Genomic DNA, 25,763 nt, shown 5'->3' with positions numbered 1-25,763 from the left:
AGTCTGTGTGCACTGAAGTGATCATTCCAAGGGTTGTAAAAAATGAAAACCAAATAGCCCTTTAATGCCTATTTCGTCTGAGTGTCCAGGAAACAGAATACCACACCTCGGTATGACTGAAGATAGAAATTATCACGAAACCAGGTTAACCACAATTATGTCCGGGTTAACCCCAATCTAGCCGTGGAGCCCCAACGGCGGAGGCCCTGACTTCGCATGCGCCGCGACTTCTCACGTAGCAAGAGGCAGCGCGTCTAAAAATATCTCTCATCATGGCACAATAAACCTACAACGGGGAACCACGAGCATTCATCAGCGTGCGGAGCTGTCCACGGCAGAGACGGGTGGCTGGGCTCAGTCAGTCAGTCATCATCTCTCTCACCCGCTCGGCTATGCGAGCCCCCGGTCATAAAGGCAGAGTGATGACGAAGTCACCTCCAGACGGCAGCCGGGGGAAGGTAAGCCTGCGTCCGCTTGCCACGCCTCGGCCGCATCCCTGTCCGAACTCTCTCTTTTTTCCCTCTCCCCTCCACTCTTCTGTCTCCTTTTCCCCCGCTCGTTTTCGTGGCCCGAAAATCACAGCGAGCGAGCCGGCCCGAGCAGTGACTGGCAGCCAGCAGCAGGGAAAGCGAATGCGGTGATTACCGGCTATCTAACATTAATCAATATCTCGTAGGGCCCAGCGCGTAAGACTATCCATCTTTTCGCCTCTTAAAATATGCACGCTGCCGCCGGCTGCATGTGCAGGCGCACGGGAGTAGCATCTGCGCATCCTCATTGGGCGAGGCCAGCCTGACGTCATTACTGATGCTTAAAGCTTTGAAAATAATTCATTGTCTTTAAGCCAATTGAACGAGGGTACACGCTGCACAATGTTGACTGCCTCAAATGTAGCAATACAGTTTTTTTTATTGTAATTTAAATTCAAATAAATACTTAAACATAACACTGCAATCAGTTTGGCAATAAGTAAAGAAAAAAAAGTCACAAAAGTGACCCACCAGATGGTGGAATCAGTCGGGAAAACAAAGATGTATGTTTTGAGTGATCACACGTTTTCCAGTCTGAAGGACAATTAGAGCAATTTTTGACGAGGAGGTCAGTTGGTGTGAGATTCTCCGAATCTAGCTGATACAAAGACACAGACTTATCGATCTAAGGGGAGTCGATCACGTTCATTCGGTCAGGTCATGGAGACGGTGTGTGCGCTTTCTGCCGTCCTCACGAGCTGGGGTTGCCCGATGCTTCATACTGTCCCCGTGACCCATTGTCAAACAAAAACCAAGTCTTTTGGCATTATCAGACTTGGTATTTTGACTGGCTGGCCAGGTGGGGCGTGGCGTGTTGAAGAGGCCGTCTGGTCTGGCCATAACGCTTGGTTAGCCAAGACCGGATTACTGTCCACCATGGGGGTCACTCGGAATCAGCAGAGGCCAATGACCACGGCGGCAGAATGGCTTGGCCTTAAACAGCGCCGCCAACGACGACACACGAGTGGTTTTCGCTGGTACTGCTGCAGTTTCTATGCGGCATTTCTATCGCAGTCCCGTGTGTGTGGCGCCATTTGGGATGTGGTTGCCACAGACTTTAACGTGCGTGTTTTTATTTACAACAATTTAAGGGCTTAAGAAGCAATGTTATTTCTGTTGTGGCACTTGCGATGTCTTAACTTCAACACAAAAAGAAGGTTAAAATCTTCGTTAACAGAAACGTTTGCGGAACGCATCTGCTTTTTAGTCTATCTTTTTAGCCCACCAAATGGCGCAATTAATTTTTTCTGTCATGAAAGTCTGTAATGGTGAGGATCATTTTTTGAACACTTCAGTTGTGTTAATTTATTTTCCAATTGGAGTTGAACTGATACTTTCTGTTTTATTTTCTTCTGATAGTTGATGGAACTAACGGTATGAAAATCAAGGGCAAAAAATCCCTCTTAAAGTTCATCGTTATCACACGAGTTTTGTCGTCTGCAAGGCGAGCGGAATTTAGAGGGTTTATGTTTGTGTTCTTGTGCGCCAAGGAAATAATACCTGATCTTGACCAGAGCGGCCAACGCGCTGCCGAATCGACTTCAAAGACACTTCGGTCGGCCACACGGGAAAGTAATCAGATCTCCAGCGGCAGCGCTCCGGCACGCCGCTAGTCGCTGAACAGACAGCGCACAGAAATTGTACTCGGCTTTAAACAGAGTGTTCGAAGCTTTTGTAGTAGCATGGTGAATTGGTTAATTACATCTCATCACCGAGTACAGGGGTGATTGCCCATCTCTTTGTTTACCCGCATGACGCCGGAGAGACACTCCACGGATCCCGTATAACTTCATGAGCCAAGCGGTCGTCCAAACATCCAAGAATGTTTTCTTGGCCATTTTTTACAACCCCCCTTCCCTCTTTTTCCTTTTCTTTTTCTCTCTTCCCGTAATACATTTTTGTTAACCCGCCGTGTGAAAAATTATACTGTAAAAATACTTGCCTAGTTGGTTTTACATAATTCATCGGGCCCGAGTCATCCTTCGGGCCGGACGCATCGCGGCTCTTGAAGGGGGAAAGCACGGCTGGTTTTCTTGCTCGAACGGGTTTGCGGTCGGCACTTGAAAGTGAGTGCACTTATCACTATTATTGCTATGGCCCGGGCCCTGCCGCGCTGATCGAGTCTTGTTCTTTTCGGCAGTTTTTCGCTCCCCCACTTCTCTCCAGCGCCTCCGCGTTTGCCTTTCCTACTTGATGTGTGGCACTTGATTGGGCAAGAGGAGGAGGCCCGGATAACTTTCGGCAGCGCCTCCGCTCCGGTCACAAGAGCTTAGCGGGAGTAGAGAGGCGAGAGAGCGGTGCGGCCGTCTCCAAAGTTGGGGGCAATGATTCTGTTTTCATAATTTTTGTCTATCCCCCCCAACTAACTGTCTCCAACTTCTTTTGAGGTCTTTGCCGCCAACACAATCTCCTTTGAATTATGCTCGTTTGAGGACGGGAGAGAAGCGGCTTGGCGGTAATAAAAATTGTCTTTGACTTAATTACGTCGATTACTAGACGCGCTCTTGAGCCTTTAATGACTTTCGAGGAGAAAACTGCCAAGACAGCTAGGCATGAACCGCGACAGGTTATCGACCGAGACAAAGCGGCATGATAAAGCGTCTTGAAAAAAGACCTATATACCATAACTGTCTGCTGATAGAAACCTTTTGTTTTACCATCGATTCAACTATTTCTACTCTGGAAACCATAATAAAGTGAAGCAAGAAATGGTAAGCTAGACTCAGACAAATTGATGAATTCATTTTTTTCCTTCGCAAGTTCACATGGACATCTTTTTGGTATAAAACATCCCTTTTTTACAATTTGTACAAATTCTTAAATTAACCATGAAAAACAAACAAACAAACAACAACAACAAAACCAAGACACAATCCAGAATTGTACCAATAATTTGAATATAACAACACCAATAATAACTTAACATCTTAGATCGGTTGTGTGTCTCGATACAAAAACCGCTTGGTGTCCACACATTTCTGTAAAATGCCCACATTTCAAAATCATAATTTCAATAGGCCTATATCTTCTTTTACGCACAAGTGCCTGTCAGACAACTAGGGTGTTCTTTGCTTCGGCTAGAGTAAGGTAGAGGGGAAACCGTCGCATTAATCCAAACGTTCTCTTGTTGAGTACTGTCCCCATCATTCATGCAAAACATGCTGGAGTCAGACCTTCGACCCCCGACTCTATACTTTCAAGGACTGCGCCTGCGCGGGGACATTGACAACATGCATGATCGCTCGCTGTATAAAGGTGCACGTTCACAACCACCACGATACACATCGGCTATTCAAACAAGACCAATAACGCAGCACCAGGCACGAAAGAACCGCTACATAATTTTGAAACCAATGAACAGTTTTCGAAGCCAAGAACCCATACGCATGCATTCAATTCCCTTTATGAATGAAGCTTTTGACGGGAATTTTCTTTGCAGACTTCAGCTTAATGATTTTGTTTTTAATATGGACTCAAAATTTAATTTACTAGGTGCTATGAAACAATATGTACGATTAAGTGTTTGCACCTTTAAGCACATTCGGACAAAAGAATGAGTCAGGTAACTTCCAATTTCCAAACAGTTTCCCTACACAAGAACAAGAGAATGCGAAACATCGAGAAAACGACGACATAATAGTTTCAACGGTGCTTTCACGAAGAATGAAAATATTTGAAAGACCTATAATTCTGTAAAACAAAAGATACACGCAAAACACAATCTTGAATGTGAGCATTTGGCTGCATGTGAATCTCGATTGGGGGGGGTGTTCTGGTGATGCGGGCGTAGGTTCAACAGACCGTGCGAGGGTTACTTCCGATCGGAGTCATTTGCATTGTCAGGGTTTCGAGTCGCTTGCCGCTGGGCCCCGACCCGCGTCGTTCGGAGCCCAGGGTGAAAGGGCCTGGCGCGCGGCAGTGCCCTGAGCGTGCCTCATAACTTGGGGTGGCACCGTGTACCGATATTGTTATTGGGTGTGGGGTCTTTTTTCTTTACTGACAGGAAAGCAATTTTGGGCTTGGTTTGTTGGCAAAGCGGCGAGGGTAATGACCACTAATTGCAGGTATCACATGTATTCGGAAGACAAGTAATGAAAGTTGACGCGGTGATCAGGTTTTTTTTAGTGCTAATAATCAAAGTATATCCTAAACTGCAGATGCAAGAAACATTAATTTTTCTTTTTTGAAGAGAGAAAAAAAATTGAACCTCGTTTTCCCCTGCATGGACCATCTGCTGCCATTAAACAAGTAGGCATATTCGTGTCCGTAGACCTTTCAAGGTTAATTAACATATTGACTTTTCAACCGGCCTCCAACACAACTGTGTTGGTTTATAAATAATAAAGAAACAAGAAAAACATGAAAAACAACAACATCAAAAAAATAAAGCAGAAGTGCACTGAAGAGGAAACAAATTCGGTTACAAAAGTGAATCCAATTTTGGCTATGCAACCATAAAAAATTAGTAATTTTCTTCTTAAAAATCCTCAGCTGTCATTCTAACATGCTGCCGCGAGTCATTTAGCGGGAGACGCACAATTTGCAGGTGCTTTTTTTTTTCTTGCTCATCAAAATCACTGTCTCTGTGAAAATCAACTTGGTCTCTGAGAGTTCTTTCAACGGTAAAGCTCTCGTTAATAATTCAACGGGCCCTTCTAGATGTCTTCTTTATTTCGGGGGCTTGTTTTACGCGCCAAAATGTCGCGCGATCGCCCCAAGCGCGGACGTTATTGACGGCCATTACTTAAACCCAGCTAATTACATTACGCACCCTGCGCGATAATCATCGAGATGGTATCGAAGGGGGATACGGAGATACCGGCGACGGGATAACCGTTGAATCTCGTGACCTCTCGGCAGGCGAGACCAGGCATGGGCCGAGCAGGGTCACGCAAGGTGGCGCAGATGATCTGCGTGATAAATCTTTGATTGACACGCTAGACCTACTCTTCCCCCGCTCAGTGATCCCAGGACGCACCTCGGATATGTCAGTCCCTGAAATCTTGAAAACCCGAGCGTGGCCCTGCGCGCGTTGTATAGTCTCCCCAGCGTTTTTCGCTCTGGCGGTCACCGTTTTGTTTTCCGACCGAGCCAAAGAATCAAACGTCAGAGAACGCAAGCAGCTATCCCCGCTGGCTTAAGAAAACTCGGGTTTAAGGGACTAATCGTATCTCCGGATCTGTAATTCTCGCTAGAATTGGAAAGGGGGGATCGGAGAAGAGACTCCGGCGGCAAGAGGGGAGTTTACAGACCCCAAGTGCTTCGGCGACCAAACCATGCACACGGTCCAGGCTCGTTCTGGGGTCTATCGCTCGGAGCTAGGATGATGGTTCTCTCAGCCCAACTCGTCTTGGTTTACACGGCAGGATTTGCCGGAAAAGTATTGGGTTTTACCCCCCAGATTAGCTGTCTCAGCCGAGCTTTGTTTATCAGGCTTTGTGACAGGAGCTTTGCAAATGCGTTTGAGCGATGGCCGGGCATCATGAAGCCTCCATTATGCACCCAATCACAGCATAGTCGAGAATAATACATTTCAATACAGAAATAAATAAATGACAGTCAAATGTCTTGCGACGGGCCAACTTCCATTTAACAACTTGAGGTCACTTCAAAGACAGAAAACATGCATATAAGGAAAACAAGTTTGTTTTAGGAGCGATCCTTTTTATACAACATTTCACACGTTCGAAAGAAAATGAAACTATGAAGCAAAAATGCGTTATTGAGTAATAAATCTAACTTCCTCTATTTTTGCAACACCAAGTTGTAAAGAGAGCCCTGTAGAGCATTATTGACTTTTTAAATCATCATCTTCAAATCGGTTTGAAGCTATCGTACTTTTTTTCTTCAGGCTACGTCATTACGTCTGTCAGTTTTTACCCATGGTTTTTAAATATAAATTCGTCAGCATCAATTTCTGAAAAGAAAAAACTATCAATAATAACTCAGGCAGACATTCACCAAATGGCTTCACGGCTGTAACATTGTCGCGTATGACAAAACATGCTTTATGTGCAAATTAGACTAAATTCGATGGCAAAAATTCTTGTGTGTTCTGACGCTGAGCATTATGCTGATCCACGTTAACATATCCATGATTATTTATGTTTTACGATACATGGATACAACAGCAAATATTTTTTTTACCTCATTGGTCGAGCAGCAAAAGTACTTTAAAAAATCACACCGCTCCAAGATGTAGGTATACTAATTTGTGGGATATGTTGACGACTTTTCACCCTCTTCAAGATCAGAACGGGCCCGGGGCTGTGCCTCGACCCCCTTGTCCTTCCTAAATCAAGGACCGTTTTTTCTATGTTCCTTACACTTCAAAATTTCCCGATTTGGCCAAATGTACGCGGTCGACTCGACGGCGCAACGCCCGAAGCGATTCTTGGGTAATACAAACCGATTGCCCCGTCGCACGCTCGCTGTGTCTCCTGGCACTCTCCCGCCGGATTTATCGGAGTAATCGCCCGGGCTGCGGCAGGAGAAAAACCCCTCTGCTTGATCAAAAAGGCACGAGTCCCCAAAAAGGCTCCAACCGAAGAAAAGACGGCAATTTTGCACACAAACAGTAAAAAAAGAAAAAAAACCTGGATATTAAAGGAAAACCACAACTCTCTCTTTTGTCAGGGTATACTGGTAGCATTTTGCTGTTTTTTTTTTCTACTCGAGGAGACATTCGCCAACAAAATCCCCCTAGGCATGATTCGAATAAAAAATTGTATCTATACAAGAGAGCGGTGCGGCATTGTCGGCGTAAGACGGAAACATAGCTACTAATACACAGCCACGCTGCCGTGGTTCGCTCTGTCGGTCAGCTTGGCAACATCCCTGCGTATAATGTGCAGGGGGGTGTCGCGGTGGCAATACACCAACGGGTGCGACTGGCAGCGCTGTGCGTGCGCCGGAAAGGTACGCCCGAAGCGAAGTCACATCGCCAGTGATAGAGACAGAAACGCAGAGAGACAGACAGAGACGGAGATAGAGACAAGGACCGCTAGACTCAGATGGGATAGGAGAAATCCAAGAAGCATACACGCGAGGTCTTTGACCAGAGAGGCACACTCTAATGACGATAACCCACCGCTGAGGGATTCATTTCAAAACGTTCCTCATTCCTGTCAACCTCTTTCTCGCGACAGGCCGAGAAGTAATTTGCCCCTAATTGCACTGTCCAGCTACTGCGGTGATATAGCCCCGCCAGTTCACTGTCGTGTGCATCAAACGGCTGAAATAAAGACACACGGCAGCATATGGGGACTTCTCTATTTCCCCTTTATCATTTCAATGAAAGATTACAATACTCAGCGTTGAATATCGAATTCCTCATTTCCTTATTCCAGAGCATACAGATAAGCAAATCATTTCAGGGTCTGATCACATTACTCTCTTCTGTTTTTTTTCCTTCTTTTTTTGCCAAGTAATTTCCCAACATCGCATACTCAAGAAGTAAGCTACAGATGCATGACACAACAAGACAACTTAACTCAGATCTTGAAAAAATTCAGAAAATAAAGCTAAAGCAAAAAAATGGAATACATGTACATGTAGGTCTACATCGTCAACGTTATTTGCACACAACGAGGCAAGCCGAAAGCTGACATTTACTTTCTTGGTCCGTGCCTTAGTGAAACCTCCGACGAACACCAGAATTTGAAACACGGCTCTAAAATCGGCAAGCCAACCGGTGCTCTTTATAAGGTACGAAGACCTAAAATAACAAAGTTGATCGAAACAGTCCCATGAAATGGGCCCCTTGTGGAGACTGCGTTACGTTGTGGACACTTTAATGAACGTTAACACAGACCGTTCCACAGAAGAATCCACACGGCTTCAAAAACTTTAAAAGTGGAATTTTTACAATGACGATGTGGAGCGGCCAAAATTCACAGACTCCGGAACAAAACAAAGAACAAGTACAACAAAGCAAGTCTGAACCGGGAAAACTTCTTCTTAAATTATTTTTCTCCCATCACCCCAGCACGTTAAAGGTTTGAACAACACCCAACACGAGGAAAAAGAGACAAAGTATACCTGCTGCTATCCCGGTCATGTGTGGAGCAAGTTACGCGTGGTACAGGCCTGACCACTCGCTCGAATGTAAGCTGACACCGCCTGAAAACGTACGGGGCGCCTTCGCACGCCGCGCCTCGGATTCAACACAACCTCCCCCGAAGACGAAGAGTTCATAAAGTGTGAGGATTGGGCCCTTAATTTCTGCTCAGCCCTCCTCCCTCCTTCAAGGCTGTGTTACGCTGGTTTGTGATTCATTGTGCGGGGATCAATAATGCCCCGGCTTTTGTGCTCCATTACGGCCCGTCACTCACTCAGCACGGCCCACCGAAGGCCCCACATCTATGCAAATGGCGATATGCGTACATATTTATAATCCCCACGCAAGACCCGCAGATCCACGCAAGTATGTACACGAATAAGCAAGAAAAAAGTCATAGATTTTTCCCACAATGCCTTCAGAGAGGTGGCAGGAGACAGAGACGGAACAACGGCAACCCAAAAAAAAAAAAAATCCACAATTCACAAGGACCGTATTAGTGCCGCGCCCATTACCGGCACTTTGGCCCATGGGCTTTTGCCGAGCGGAGGGGCCCGATTTCACGAACGAGAGCCTACACGGACGGCCTTTGTCACCGCTCACGAAATCACACACAAAAAAGTGGGGAATTATGTAAATTATGCAAGTATGTCTCCGGCAGGTTGGGCTCATCTCAAGGTCTTTTCCTGCGACGAGCTTTCTGCTGGCCATTGACCCTAAAGATGGGGGGGGGTTGCTGCGGCTGAGTGGGGCGGCTGCTTGCTGAGCCCCTCAGCCGTTCGTTTCTCCCTCTCTGTGTCTCTCTTATTCATGCGCGAGGAGTATTATCACGGTGACTGTGCCGCTATAAAGCGCTCAACCTTGGGAGTTGCCGCATCGGAGTGGAATAAAAAAAGTGCAGCGGGTCTCCGGCTCCGAATCGATAACGTAACCTTCCCTGCCCGGCCCTGTTACGGTCCGGCCTGCTGGCCAGTGTCGCCGCACAATCACCCACGCCGCCACCATCACAGCGCAAACCTCGGCCTAAGCTAGAAGTCGACGCCTGCTGCATCAGCTTCTGTCGCTGAAAGCAGTTGACCAAATCTCGTAATTGGTAGAAATAATTACAACAATAAGCACCTCCCAGAGATAAATTGAGTGATGATGTCTATCAAGTTAATGCCCTCGAACAAATCTCTTTTTTTATTGATGGATGTTAGGTACAGTTTGAAAAAAAAAGATCGTGCTCACTGAAAAAAATTTCGGAAACACCACTTCGGTACTGGGATTTTAAATTAAGGTCCAGTGCTTCACTGCTGGGACAGTACAGTCCATGTATTTACAGATCAATTCATTACAAATACATGTATTTTTGTTAAAGAGGGTGGTGAAAACAGCGCAGGGACACACTGTCGAAAGATATCCTGCCTTTGTAACAACAATCCGTTTGAGAAACATTGTGCAAATAGTTTACCTATTTCAATCTGCCCAATTGTCTTTCCCAATTACGTTACTTCAGTATCTCTTCAGAAACAAATTTGGCTTGATTTCACCGAATGTTTGTGGTTCTTTTCTCCCAGCTCGGAAAACGTGAGAGTGATTGGCAGCGTACGATCCCACTCATGTCCCGATTTAAGGACATGAGTGTTATGACTGGCCGGCGGGCTGTCATGATAGACACTTCGCCCGCAATACAAATCGGTGAACCACACAATGGGTGTGTTTTCTAGGTGGAGCCAAACGACCAGCTAAGCCGCAGAAAGTGGGAGAGAAAAAAGATAAAAACAAGATCGAGGAGGAAGCATCCCCTCCCCAGGAAGGAGACAGTCTTGACTGGAAATGACCGAAGCGACAGGAGGGAGGACGGAACACCACCGAGAGGCTGGCGTGGTACCAAACCATGACACCAAGCAAGAGTGGCGTGGTACCAAATCGTGACACCAAGCAAGAGTTAGTAAGCACAGTCTGAGCTTGCATGCACAGCACAAAGGAAAACAAGAGAGGTACTTATTTGACAATGGTTGAAAACGGCTTAAGCGTCAAAACAAGGGAAACCGTCTTTGTACTGACAAAATCAGTCACTTGATTCTTTCCATGTTTCACGAGCTCGTGGAAATGGGAGTTACTGGTTTTTTCTTGAAGCAAAAATTATGGGGAAAAAGTTGTTACTGTATTAAGGGGACATTACACAGTCATACAATGACTAACTTATTGGAAGAAGCCCCCCCCCGCGCGAAAAAAGGACCAAGTTGAGTCCCATGGCATCGAAATCAAACTTGCGATGTCAAAGATATTACTCTTCTTTTGCAGAGGACGCCAGCGTAATCTGGAATAGTGACGTCCGCAGACAGGGGGCGGGTTTACCGCGGTTGTTGGCACAAATTTTCATGACCTATCAGAAGGATTGCGAGGCGCGGTAAAAATAGCGCCTAAAACTTAAACCATATGTCGGTATGAGCTGCCTGCGACGCCCCCTTTATTAAACGGACCATGAGTCCGATTTTATATCGGGACTTGTTATTTAGGCTGCAGGAATAAGTCATGCACAGCACGCGCTGTCGTATGATTCACCCGAGGAAAATGATGTGTATAGGTAGTGTACAACTTGGTTACTGTGGAGATTGTTGGGGGGGGGGGTAGCGTTACAATGCTTGACGCTGATAAAGGCTATCGCGATGTGCCGAGGACTTCATGTACAAAACTTGCAAAAAAAGGCGAAATGGCAGAGTTGAAAACAAAACCAGTCGGTCGGCAGCAGACCTATAATTGTTATATACGCGTGATGAAAGGTTCTGTGCACCACATGCCTACCATGAATAATGAGGTTTGTCTAAGGGGCTGTAAAGGGCTTCTTTTGGGGATTGCATTCAGAATTTTAAACAGTGTTCTGCCTCTTTGACTTTTCGAAAGATCAAGCCAAAAAACAACATCATTATGCAGGCTTCCCGGGCACAGTGCCGTATGTACATCTCCTCAAAAGGCGAGTAAACAGGCCCGAAAAAAAGTTAAGGCGGACCGAATCACGATTTCTAAGCTGTCATAATCCGATCATTTTGTGGCCCGTGGACCGGAGGGTTGACATAAGAAAGGGCGACAGGCACCGAGAGGACTGCATGTTGATACGTGAGCGTTAAATTTGGATAAAACGGATCTATTTGCAGTGGAATGTAGGTGTCATTATTTAAAAAATGGCCATGGGCTTCCAGACTGTTTTCTGGGGTGATCATTTAGTTAACCCACCGAAAATTAACAGAAAATGAAAAAAAAGAGGAAAGAAGCTTTAATTTGATGCGTGTGTCGACCAATTAACACGGTTGCGTTTTTTCCTGATTATTTATTTATTTTTGTTTAATTTGGTGTTTTTCTAAAGCTTTTTTATGGGGGGGAGGCTCAAACCTGGGCTGTCTTTAATTGTAGATTCAACCCGCCTAGCCGACATCAGAGTATCGCAGAGACCGGCCAAGCAGGCGAGAGCGCTGTGGCAGAGTAAAAGGCATTCTCATGTCAGGAAACCCCCCCCCAAAAAAAAAAACCTTCCACAGAAATTAGCCGCGGTCAGGAAATGACTAGAATAAACACCTCCCTTTTGTCGGGGCGACCGAAGAGAAGTGCAAGTCTCCCGTCTTTGAATCACCGCCGTGTGTGTTTGGTTCCTGCGACGAGGTATACCACGGAGAAGGTGATGTTTTTGTCGGCGTCTCCTCTGAGGACGCGGCCCGGCAACCACAACAGAAAATAAAAAGAGAAGAATGCTCTCCGGGCGCGCCTTTGAACGTCCTCCTCGAGTTCCATTCTCCTCCGAGTCGGGGGGGAGGGGGGTAAGGTGATGGGATACAACGAGGACCATGCTCTCCCCCGAGGGATCGAAATGATGAATAGCAGAACATCACAGTCGTCATCATCATCTTTCTCATCGTCGCTATCATGCATTCATAGATGAAAGTAATGGCCCTCCATTACAATGGGCAGTGTTTTCACACCAAGGGCCCGTCGCTCAAGCCGCGCCCCCCAACACTTTTTCGCGCCATTATTCAATCCGTGCACTTGGGCCAAGTCTTTTGTCAGACTACCGACGGTACTATTGTGCAAACCGTACACCGCAATAAATGCAAAGGGCACCGACTTATCAGCAAAGAACCGCCATCCTCCACGAAAGCTGTGTGTGTATCAGCTGGGAAGCCACATTTCATAAAGAGTTGTTTTCTCCTCTTTTTTTCGATTTAAAATGACGGTCTTGTTAGTTCAGCAAATTCCGAAATATCTTTCTTTTTTCCCCAAAACGAGTCTGTCAGGTAGGCTTTCACCTTCTCATGTGTAGGAAAGCTCCCCCTACCCAGAATTGCCGGTGCATTGTGAAATGTAAATCGAATATTTTAATTAAATTATTTATCAGCTAAATTACAGGTTTTCAGAAGGGACGTCATTTTTATTACGCGATTGTACACCAGAGTCTTCTCCACGGGGTCGATGAAACAAGATGGAGAGAATAGTTTCTTTTGCGCGTGCAGTAGCTATAAGGTATCTTTGTCACAAACGATACACTCAGACAACCTCCTTTTCTGTATCTCCGTAACTCCATCAGTGCAACAAAACAGTTATCGCATGCAAGAGGAAATTGATGCTTATTGGAGGTCGAGAACCCGCCACCGTGCAAGGACGGGTCCAGGGCCGAGTGATGTTCGCCGACACGACGAAAAAAACTGTCACGTCGATGATCGTATTTAGAGATATTTAACATTGTCGGTGAATGACGCAGTTCACACCAGCCGGGAGTCGCTGGGAGAGGAAGAAAAAAAATTATCAGTCAGGGAGCGGCGGAAGAGACCGAGTGTAAAGCAAACAAGCTGCGAGGAAAACGCTCAATTCCCGCCGCTCTAGGATATAGGAACAAACCCGCCGCCGACTGTGAACGGTACGGTGCGGGGCCAACCAAAGCTTCCGTCCCCGGTTTACGCCGGGGAGCGCGGGCACACGCAAAAAACATAAATACAGAAATAAAAAATAAAAAAAAAATAGTGGTGCCGGTCGAGTTCCGTAGCCGCTTTCCGAAGACAATGGTGCAGGTGAAAGGCCTTTGTGGTGGCGGGGCCCGTCTGGGCGGCCTTCTTGAGGCGAGAGGATTCACGCCTCAGCAATGCGGTCTTCCGCTGTCTGAGAGGATTCATCCCTTGTCGTTAATTACTGGTTTCTTGCCCCATTACTTCATCGTCACACCTTTCGGATAGCATTAATCTGAGTGGCTCTTCCTGGATAAACTGCAGCCTGGTGGCTGGTCCTAGAAACATACAGGTGCCGCAGATTCAGGTAATCTAAATGTGCATTTCACGAACGTACCGTATGTGTCTCACATTTTGTTCTATTAAAAAATTATATGGTCTGAAACTTTTCAAAACCATGCGAGAGATAAGTTTGAAATGCAAAAGATCACACGACGTAAATTGTAAACAAATAGGTACGTGTACGCGCGCAAAGGTAAGGTTTTCGTGAACATTCACAACGCATTTTCACGGGTTACACAACTGTCGATCCTCAAACAAATTTGAACATCGCCGCTCAGTGAAGAAAAAAAATCGTCTCGTGCAACTCCAGTGCTCGTGTGGACTAAAAAGCCAGCAACCACATTTTGAACGCATTTTGTTGGGGACACAAAATTGATTTCGCTCCGACGAAGGTAACTTGGCCGATAAAGCTGTTATCCTATGACCTTCGTGCACATGGGAATTCCGTTAATTCAATTCCATGTGTTTCGGGTGCATGGACATTTTAAACCGCCCGGTATGTGAACGGTTAAACAACCGGACAAAAATTTTCAACATTCGCTAAGCGGTGAGTAACACCAGCCCGGCAGTCCGATGATTCCACGCATAACGTGTGATTGATAAGATATGTATTTACAATAATTGCATTTCTGTTGCATTAAGTATGTTCGAGTGGAAATGTAATTTTTACAATCATCTTCACAGAAAAGGACCTGTACGTCAGCCTAGATTTTGCGTGGAGAATGCGATTACAGAAAGGTTAAATAACGTATTTTTTATATTAAAATTATCTCAACGCCCTGGAAAAGTGTGATGCCAAAGGAATATACAGATTCTAAAAACAGTTGGAGGTGAATGTTGCTTTCAAATCTATTTCATTCCTTGACAATCATTTAGCTTTACGAAGGGATTTTTCCCGAAGTATTTTTAAGTTGGTAAAATAATATGGGAAACATAATTCTACAACATACTACACAAAAGACTGTTCCTTAGGCATGTCAGAACAGGAAGATAAATCATATTGTTAGTTTTGCTCGTAGGTTAAGCAAAACCAATAGTCTAATCCGATAAGACCCCATAGGGTGGTGGTACCGCATTCAGCTCGACGCGCGCGTGCATTTGGCAAATCACGACACCCTATTGGTCGAAGAGGCATGTAACGCGCGCGTACCACCTGTCCACGAGCGTTGTGCCACCGCAGTAATGACTTCTAATTCCGGTCGTCAAATTACACGATTGTTAACGGAGGTTTGCCAACGGTAAGTATATACACAACAGTGTAAAAACATGTGAGGTGGGTATATAATTTAATTTCCAAATCTTTGCATTTCTTTAATCACCAAAGTAGAAAATTAGTTAGGTTTCACTCAAATCCGTCTCCAGCGTTGGTCCAATAAAAGCCACGGGCTAATTCTTTCCCCCATTGGCAAAAACAAAAAAAAATTGAAGATAAATTAATCAACAACATGAGTCATTTCTAGACTAGCTGACGCGAAAAACAATGGCTTTTCAACACTCCTTTTCCACATCAAAGTCCTTGTCTTTGAAGAACCAGACACAGGCTTATCGAAAAGTGAGGATTTTTCGTTTGGAGTACAATATGGATACCAAACTTCACGTGAACTCGTCGACTGAGCATCCGCACAACTCCTAATCCATCCACTGATAGTAGCCATTCCATTGCGACCATAGCATTGCAGCTGGGTCAGCACCGGGGTACGTCTGGGACTCCGTAGTAGTAAGTTTCAAATCTCCACGAAATCGCATAATCAACGAGATCTCGTGTAGCAGATCACCCAGAGCATAAAGCATAATCGAGCTCTACCAGAAACACCACAAGACAATGTTTACTCCCAGATGTAACAATGTCTTCTATCGTGTGACACGAGCAACCCAATATGAATATACAACGTAGCGCAGAAAATGATGATTAAAGTTCAAAAACAAAGGACAATTCATTTCGATCAGCCATCATCTTTGTACCATGTTCCCACTTTTCTTCGAATTCGATCTCTTCATTTTTCATATCAGCCAATCCTCTCCTTGTTTACACATTCGCAAGTATTATCAATCAGTAAGTGTCCCCATTCTGGACGGTTATCTGCAACAATCCTCCGCTGATCAAGAACGCCAACACAGTATACACGTACACTTACACAGAAACGTAGGGGAAAAGGAGCTGTTTAGGGGAACTTTGTCAAGGTGAGTCCTGACAGACCACATAACCTGCAACATTGTCTTCCTTCTTCCACGGCTTTCGGTAAGGCCGTCTCCTTTTTTCCTAACTTGCAGTCTTTCCTGACGTGCAGTCATGACCACCTTGCCTTCAAGACATTTCAAATTAAAAAGAAAAATGACGATGGTTTCTTTTTTTTTCCCCGGTGGTAACACAGACTGTACCCATAATCAACCTCGTTTGTTGTCTACGCAATCAACACCCTCCAATCGTGCGGAGATGACGGGGGCCCAGGGGGTCTTGCCAAAGACCCCGGCAGAATGAGCCATTGGTTGTAATCAAGGACGGGATAATACTTCTTTGTTTCCGATTCCTCACTTGTCAGAGCCAATAAAGTTCAGCCCATCACCCTCACGATGGCACTGAACGGGTACAGTCCAATTACCCGACTTTCCCGCAGTGCTGGAGACGGGGCAAGGGGGAAAAGAGGCACCGGGTGTCGGTGCGATCACCGGGCGTCGCAGACGGGCCCGCTCTCCAACAAAACACAGGCCAAAGACCGCACTGCTCGCTCATCCGGACAATCATTCGCGGAAAACTCCCACCCCCCCACCCCCACACACACAAAATCTATGGCTGCACGGCTGAATGGGGATTTAAATATTATGTCTATAAAAAGGGCTGGAAAAAAAGATACGGCGAGGGGGTGACAATAGGAGGGGCCGCCAACCCTATAAACCAACAACTTCTCAAATAATCGCACAAAAGCTGAGCGATTCCAAAAAGCTAGAACGGCCTCTGTGATTTTCTCGAGTAATTGCAACTCTCCTTTTTGAGCCTCGGCAGGCACGACCCGCGACATGGCGGTGACAATTGTATACACGCGCAGCCAGGGGTGCCGCGTCCTGCACCAAAGCCCAGATTACTTTCCATTGAGTGACTTTCCCCGGTGCCCCGGCACCTTGAAACATGAACTTCGGGTAATCATTCTCTCCATTTCCTCTCTTCTGTTTAGTATTATTTCTTATCATTTTTTTTTATTCGACGCGACGAAATCTGTTCAGCTTTCTGCAGCCGGGGTGGAATGACACAAGGTAACCCCAGTGGGACGCTGGCAGAATGCCATCTCTCCGCTTCATGGGGTTTTATATGAAGGACTTGAGCCGCGCAGACATATTTTAAGCTGCATAAAATACCCGGCGGGGAGGTTGAATGGGCGGTACCGGTGGATCCCACGCCACCCTTAAAATACTAAGCTATCTCTGCTCAACAAAACATCCTTTTGGAGTATCGCATGTTACGATGGCCGAGTGATGGTTTTCTATGCCCATACTCAAGTCTGTCAGGGACGCAGTCAATCCCATCGAAAGTCCCGTCACAAGACCAGTCACTACTAACAGACAGTACGACTACAAAATGTACAGCTCAGGCACCAAAAATGATGAGACAAAATATATTTATACAAAACCGTTGAGTACATAAACACATAAACACCATACTACTGTCGGCTACAAGAGCAAAACGATTCGGTCAGTTTATTTGTAAATATTCCTTCCGAGAGTCATGGCTCTTTTTATTTCACATCGTGTTGACGCGGGCGCGGTGATAAAGAGAAAGATTACAAATTGATTTGTGGCGGGGTAGAACTGTCAAGTTCATCAACAGCTTGGCAGGACACGAGGCCGTTCGGTAGCCACCTTTTCAAAGGGAATCAATTGGAAACCACCTGCCTGGCGCGAAACATTTTGTGCTGTGGTCGATACCGTCTAGAATCGATTCCACTTCACGGCTTTCAAGAGTCAGCACTGTCAGTGAGTATTCGATCATTTCCACGAGCACCGGCCATTCGTACATGATTTCCTGCACTATAGTGACGCGTTACTGTTCACATTCTCGTGTGCTTATCTCTCGTTTAGCCTCGTGTTTCTTCGCGTTATAAAGTAACTCGACCACCAGAATTAGAAGCCATTACTGCGGTGGCACAACGCTCGAGGACAGTTGGTACGCGCGCGTTACATGCTGTGCATTTCTGGTCAACATAACCTTTTTCTCACGGAATGATGGCTAAGCCCTCGGTCTCCGTCCCGAAAACAAGCCAAAAATAAACAGAAAATGCAAGAAAATCATTTCCGGAGATAACTGACAATTTTTTTTATTAACTAACCCACTCAAAAGCGAAAATGTGAACTTGTTTTTGTGTCTGTTTGTTTTTAATTTTGTTTTTACACCTATTGTCTACGGTCTTGCTTTATTTTCACTTTGAGTCGGTTCAATCCTGATTTGTTCAGCCTGTAAAACTTTGAAAATTCCACAAGGACATGCAATTGGTTTTGTCAGTAAATATGATGTCCAAACTGTCCATGTGTTTTCCGTCTGGTTTAGATGAGCCAACACTGAAAAAATCATCAATAAAATGATTTTAATTTTACACACCCTCAGGAAAATTGTACTAAATGAAATTCATTCATATATTGAGTGGGTTTTATTGGAAGCCGACATGCGGCATACGAAAGTGTGAGAATCTTTTCTGTGAGCACAAAGTGAGCGCAGCTTCAAATGAGCGCAAATGACACGTATGACCTGAATCACACTTCAGCACACTCAGGGGAGACTCGGCGAGACTACACGAGAGTCTGCGAGACCCCACCGAGTGCGGGAAAGGAATTCAGGCCCGTATAGCAAAGTCTCCATATCACAGTAATGATTCGACTTGTGATCAGGATACTAGACCATGCACGACGTGTTTCCTCAAGCGTCACATTACTTTATTTGTGATTATTGTTGTTGAAGTTGTCAACGGAATTTAATTGGTTTGCTTGCGTGTGCGATGGGTTTCCAGCGTGAGCATAGGGTGACAGACCCAGCCCCTCCAATAGTCGACGACTTTTTTTCTCCCAGTCGGGGCCTCTATACTGTAATCATTCAACGGCCAACGAGCTAGCGGTCATGCACCTCTGAGTTGCCGGCCCCCAGGTCCTTTCCAGGCTCCCAGCCATCGTCATCTTTCTATATAACCACCCTCAAAAGAGACGGTGCGCGGGAGAAAAAGGTATAGTAGACCAGGGCCCCCGTGCACTTGGCCCGGTTCCCCGATCTGATCGGGCCGCGCCAGCGGCGCTGCCTTCGTGTCTCCGTCTTTTCTCTACTATTTCCCCCCCGAGCGATTCTCATTGTACACCTCCAACGTTATGGGATATTATTTCGTCCCACTCGGTCTCCCTTTCTCTCTTTCTCCCTTCATTTTGTCTTTTCCCCGTCGATTTTTAATACGCGTGCCAGACTGTGTGGTTTTGCGGGGAATACTCGCACGCTATTCACGCACGTGATTCAACTGACTGTCTACATGATACGTACGGAGTCGGGCGATCACGGAGCACGGTGTTAAGAGTCCAACCTATAACGCGCGTTTACTAACCTTATCCCCTCCCAGAGCATTATCAGCCTCTTATGTCCCTCTCTCGGGTCATCAGCTACCACAGAAACGAAATCCTTTATCTTCAGTTAACAAAGCAAACAAAAAACAAAAAAAACCCCACCGTTTAAGGAATTGCGACCCTTCCGAGTCAATGATCGCCTGCTTGAATCAAGAGCAGGCACAGCAAATGAGCCAGTTCAGTCCAGCATTCGGAATGTGACACCAGACAAGTTCATCAACTAACAATAATGGAACAGACGGGAGGCATGCGTTATTAAGATCATTCGCGTCACGTTTTCCTCAAATGCGTTGTCTTCTGACTACATGTATTATCAAATTATTTACGAAGTATCATTGCGTGTTATTTACCAGTGAAGCAATACAATAGCCCTGATGTTTAACTTCCACACTGAAAATAAGCTAATAGGTGGGTTTTCATATATCCCTCCATTCAAACTTTGTCTCGGTGAGCAACATTTTGCCTGGTACTCCTGCAGACAATCGTTCAATTTGAGTAGAACGGACAGATCGAGGCTGTTGCGTGTTGTTCCTCGGCTTCATCAACGGGGTAATGCTAAACACAGCTTGCGTGGCACCGGGAAGACGTTTACATAATCTATTTTCAACGAGAAACTCATGTACACCTTGCCCTTTGTTTTTATCGCGTGCTTCTCTTGTTTGAGGCGTTCCATGCCACCTGCGCAGTCACGTGACTGCGTCCGGTATTCTTCAAGCATCTGCCGAGTTTCAACCCCCGGCTGTTCCCGCTTTCCCTCTCTCCAGTGACACGTTGGCGTGCGCCAAGTTCAAGTCGGATATCCGAGAACGCTCTTGGGAACCCACACTTCCCCACTTCGTTTCCGACGACAGCCGAGGAGATCCGATCTTATCCCAGCCACGGCAGCGTTTGCCCTGCCTGCGTCCCCTGTCCACTGTGGCGGTGAGGTGACACCATTAAGTTGGGTCAGTCTGCGGTAACAAAACAATTGAATAGCGCCTGTGCAAACCGCAAGACTTTGGCAGTAAAAAAGCAAACCCCCAAAACTCTGCCCATGAAAAAGAATAACAACTCACAGAAGCCGCTCAATACAAAACCAACCGATTCAAAAGAGCACCTCGGCGCCAAGATGCGCCCGAGGGTCCCGTGGGCTTGACTTCCAGACGAGGTGACTCCGACGGGATCGTGGCCATTTCGGCTGGGCGGGTGCGCGGCAAACGTGCATTACTTTCGCCGCTTGTCGACCTTGGCCGTGACTCGACGAGCCAGTCGAAGATCAACTCCTCCGGCGGGAGGTCAAGTGTCAGAGGTCCAACCTTCTACCGGGTGATCTGAGCTCCTCGTGCCCTACAATACGTATTTCTACTTTCTCCTTGCATATTTTAACCTCAGGTACTTCACGACTCTGTTTATACAATAATTATTCAAAATAAAACTATCCACATCAAATGCAAAAGAATACATGCAAATTAAAGATAACAATCGGCTCAAGAGCCAGTTTGGGGAAAATACAGCACACTGCAGAAGTTTCAAGGTAACTCAATCCTACAAGGCACAACTGGCTTTAAACAGCAAGATCACCATTTTACTTCAACCACTTCAAACAAACATTATCAGCCTTTTTTGACGTCATTGCTAACATCCAGATCACCACAACTCTCCTCAATCAACTACATTACAAAATTATCTTCGTTGCTGTCTGTTTAATGATTTCATGATTGTAAGATTTTCGTTTCTCAAATTTCGTTATCTTCGTTATATCCCAACAGTACAACATGTCTGATCCCCCAAAAGTATGAAGTCTCCAGCATTTCACAAGACCTGTTCACAAAACAGTCGAGGTCACCTCCAGGCTCCACGTGGTTAATGTTGCGCAAAACCATCGATATGTCCCAGACATCACCTTACGCCACTCGCAGGCACAACACGCACGAATTTCAGCCTTTAAGTCGACAGAACGCATTTCACCGTATGAACTGAACTCAAATTGGAAGTGTGTGTGAGAGTAATGCCTAAGATAGGCCTACCACAATTATTTGGAGTTCCTGATAGGCCTGTTTTCTGGGAGGATGTATATCGGAATAGGTGAACTGATATCAAGTGCGGTTCACGCACGTCGTCATATGGTATGGGTGCGCAGATTTTTCAACGAACCTACTGGGGCGGGTTAACAGACCCGCTCTTTTCTCAGCCGATCTCAATCGATCCGAACCATTGTGGGCTGGCCCGCTCAGGCCATCGAACCTTTAGTCCTCGAACCCCCTCCCCCGCAACATCGGCTCTTCAAATGTAAGCTCTCTTTTTGCCTGAGCGTTGGCGGTATGCACAGAAGGCAAGGGTTTCCATTGTCGGGAGGCTTGTTTGGAGAAGGGGGTGTCGGTCTTTTCCACGCTTCTGTATTCATCGTCGACGCCCTCTTGATATCGACCTGGGCAGCGGGGCACAATGGGGGTGTACGGGAGTAAACCCCAGGCCTGGGCAGACGGGACAGACGAAGGTGCATTCACCCGCCAGTGTTTGGTTCATTGCGTACTCTCTTTACCAACCTCGTGCCGGGTTGGTTCCGTCACTCTTTAGGATACCGAACTTTTTTCTTAAGCATAACGCCATTATACGGTAATGTTCTGGAAAGTGTGCAGAATGTGAGGCGCAGCCGCCAGCTGGACCGTTTGATTAGATAATTGATTGTAACGTAATGACAATTATAATGGAGAATAATATTCCTGATAATTCATAATGAACACAATGAAGGGCACGAGCGTTAATCCAAGTGGACAAGTAGTAAAAAAAACCTCAGAAACCTGCAATGTCTGCTTCCAAGTAAGTGAATGCAATATTCACAATCTCTGCCTAAATAGACGAAAAAAGAAGGGCCCAACAAACATGCATATGCATGAATGCATGTACAAATGCATAATATCTCAACAGTATACGGGCACTCCAAGCAGCAATTCGTGGGAAGGACATAATCGCTCAGCTTCCCTCCCCCAGGATATACGCCCTCGATGGAGGCTTAACATCCTCGTCCTCTTTTCAGACTTTTGATTCTTACTTTTGAAATGTAGAAATACTATGGACGAAGTGGTCACGGGGTTTGTAGGTATTGAGGGGGAAGTAGTGTTACTGATGTCGGTGATGACATCAGCTGCGGGGTTGATGACAGCAACGACGAAAATGACGATTCGATTGCGGAAATAATGAGTACGACGATGACAACGACGTGAATCTTTTTTTTAGTATTATTAAATTCAGCAAGCCCGACAATTCCATCTTTGCAGAACATCTTCAAGTGCAAGAGAGATTCTGCTCCGATCACAGCCTCTATTTTTTCTTTTTAGGATTTATGTGTTTTCGTGTTACTCCAGTGAGAAAAACACTTTGCAACAACCCTCTATTTATAAAGATAGGACATTGATGTCTGCGATGAAATCCACGGGTTTGTTATGGAAAATGTTGATTACAATAGAGTTGGGCAGGTAGACAATAACAATTGGGGAAAAGGGCTTAACATGATAAAGGGCTCTATACTCACCTGAATAACTTGTTTTGTCTGTGATATATTGCCGTGCAAGTGTAGTTTGAAGCTAAAGGTTCAAGCAAGCTGCCATACAACTCGGCGTATAATGATGTCAGCTGATTTCGAAATGATTTCGGCATCTAATATAAGTTTGATGCCTTGGAAAAGGTCGGTTACGTCGACCAAGGCAAGCCTGTTGAGAACTCTGGAAAAACGGTGGTCATCCATGAAGCAATGTCCCGTGAATTATCCGGCAGAAGTACCGCTCGCTATCCGAGCTAATCATGCGAGCGATTCCCCCCAAGGTATGCTCACGCTGGGCCGGCCCCCTGGTCGCTCTGCTCGCCTAGTGACGGGTAGAACACGGATATCTCCCGGAGTAAAAGAAAAAAAAACACACACACGCTCACGAGTGGAATGCTCTCTCTTCTCTCGCCTGAATGACTGATTCGTTTCAAATCGCAGCAACAGACTCTGATCGACTCTTGTCTGTGTGTTTTTTTTTTCATATTACTTTCAGCGGGCTAGCTACAGAGGGCTGAACGACGACGGTGCGGGAGTCCGAACGAACGGCCCACTCGCCCCTTCCGTGCGATACACGCTGCTGCATGGGCTGTCGCATTCTGTGCGCGGTCCCGAGAGGTGTGGCCTGTTTAAGGAGCCCATGATGCCTATCGATCGCAACCCGGGGGTTATAACATGACGAGATACAAAAAAAAAGGGGGGGTGGAGCATAGACGGCAGACTGAGCAAGGCTTTGCTGGCCACATCGCTTCATTGACTCCGGACCATCACCGGTACACTGTACTAGTCAATTCTACTGAAGCGCTGGATCTTAAAAATGAACAGAAGGATAGGGGACAAAGTCGACAACAAGTGAACACAACAATTCTATCTGCTGCACGGTACCTACAGTTCCTGTAGGACTCTAAGGTATCCTTCTCCAGGTAGAATCATTTTATACAAAAATCAACCACAGCTCAACTGAATTTTGAGGCTGCGAAGAATCAATAAGGCCACTTAGGTGTAAGGACTGCACCTATGCACTTAATCTATGGCAGCCCAAGACAGACGAACGCAAACCATGAAAAATGCACCTGTTGTACAAGTGTGCCGCGCAGTGCATTGCAAAACTTTGAAGTGAAATTTAACACCTTTGGTACCTATGTAGGTTGTATTAAAATGTCACGTTAATGCCCAGAGTGATGCATTAACCCCGAAGCGTTTGTGTGTATTTTTAGACATACCAAATAATAGGTATCATCAATAAAAGAAAAGTGATCACCGAGGGGTTATTTGAAACCAAGAGCCTAAAATGATGATCATTGTAATTCCATCGCCTTACTTAAGGTCAATCTACGCCATCATCGCTACGCCACCATCACAGATCATTTGAACTACCATCATCACTATAGCCTCCATTACAGTACTGTAGGGACGACCGTGATAAAGTTGACAGTGGCCTCTTTTCGGGCTTTCTTGGAGGCGGCACTGACCTCTCCCTGAATGGGGGCGGAGGAAATCGTCACCGCCTCGTGCACACGACCAAAATGTGGAGGGAACGAGGACAAAGCACATAATTTTTAGTCTTTTCGGGGGGACCAAATCACCTCTCAATTACAGTGGAAAAAACATACATGATGCGACCGATACCGTTTATGTAATGCTTAAGTTATGAAACCTCCCACTACCCCATTTTTCTTGGGGGGGGGGCTGGCACCATAAAACCACAGGCAATATCGATGAGTGGTTGTATTTAGGTCTGGCACAGTGCCAAAAAGTGTGCATCTTTCAGCATCTATTATTCCACAAGGAAATGTGTAATGCAAACTTTAATTCCGAAGCGAACAGTTAAAAAAAATCGACGGCTTTAAAAATAGTTTGCCTTTATACCAATAGTGCCCGAACCAGACGCCCTGTACCCCAATGTGCCCTTGTGCAGACAGGCGAGCATTGGTAGGCCAACTTCCTAATTAGAGCAACCGCAGCCAAGAACTAGGACAGCTCCAACCACCAAAAGATCATCATTTCTCTCATTTCTGAAAGGCATCAACCATCCGTGATCAAGTCAAAAAGATCAGTCATGTGTCAGATGTCGGCCGCATGAGTCACCCGAAAGACAGAAGCCAGCATCATGCTCCGGCCGACCTGGCCCTAACACGAGCCCACGACCCACCGGTATCACTCCAAAATCCCGGCAGCCTGCAATCGTTGTGTATCCCCTTCCCCTCCAAAAGATGATGACCATTTATTTGGGGAAGGGGGGGGAGAGATGTGATGCATTTTTCTCTCACGAAATTACTGCTCTGCCCTCTTTTGCGGTGGAGGTAAGGCGATCCGATCTGGCCCAGGAGAGAGTTCTTACGTGAGGCTCTCACACCAGACAGCGAGGCGCTACCAGGGCAAAGACCGAGGGAAATAGATACCGCAGCGGACCAGGGCCATCTTACCGAGGGCTTAAGTCAGGGGAAAGTCGAGGCTTTTATCATTTTGTCTTATTTTTTTTAGCGAAAAGCGAAAATCGAGCAAATTAAGACGGTAAGAGAAAAGATAAAGGCTGTACTCGTCTGATCTCATCCGCTGGACAAAGGAAGCCCAGTTGAAGACGATCCGAACAGGTGGTGAGATGTGAGAGCGGTGTACGTCGACCGGGGACCGAAGTCTGATTAACCTCGGCCAGCGTCCACCAGCATCACTCTCAACAATCAAGTCTTCGAACCCCAACTTCCCTTACAAAATAAACACCATGAAACAAAACCCCTTGAAAATCGGTAAGAAATGATTAATTTTAGCCCCATTTGCGTTGTCAGAATGAAACCTTGTCTCCTCGT

The 25,763-nt window shown here is 46.0% G+C and overlaps 1 protein-coding gene across 9 annotated transcripts in view; it reads right to left on the bottom strand.

Annotated features, from left to right (window-relative positions):
• Positions 1-25,763, bottom strand: part of LOC110986530 (transcription factor Sp9-like) — a 68,524-nt gene that overhangs the window by 4,891 nt on the left and 37,870 nt on the right. The window contains exon 1 of one of the 9 annotated variants that reach the window (XM_087134098.1): positions 22,948-23,612. The exons of 4 other annotated variants lie outside the window; for them this stretch is intronic. The gene's annotated coding sequence lies outside the window, so the exon portion shown is untranslated. Of the gene's footprint in view, positions 1-106; positions 262-290; positions 669-8,570; positions 8,968-22,947; positions 23,613-25,763 lie in introns of those variants that run through there. 4 more of the 9 variants (XM_087134094.1, XM_022248490.2, XM_087134099.1 and 1 more) reach the window with 4 other exon arrangements.

The sequence above is a fragment of the Acanthaster planci genome, linkage group LG03 (assembly GCF_054643075.1).
Source record: "Acanthaster planci isolate LZ-2023a linkage group LG03, COTS_SCS, whole genome shotgun sequence".
NCBI lineage: Eukaryota > Metazoa > Echinodermata > Asteroidea > Valvatida > Acanthasteridae > Acanthaster > Acanthaster planci.
Note: the sequence above shows the minus strand (reverse complement) of the source record. Positions and strands in the feature narration are given on the sequence as shown.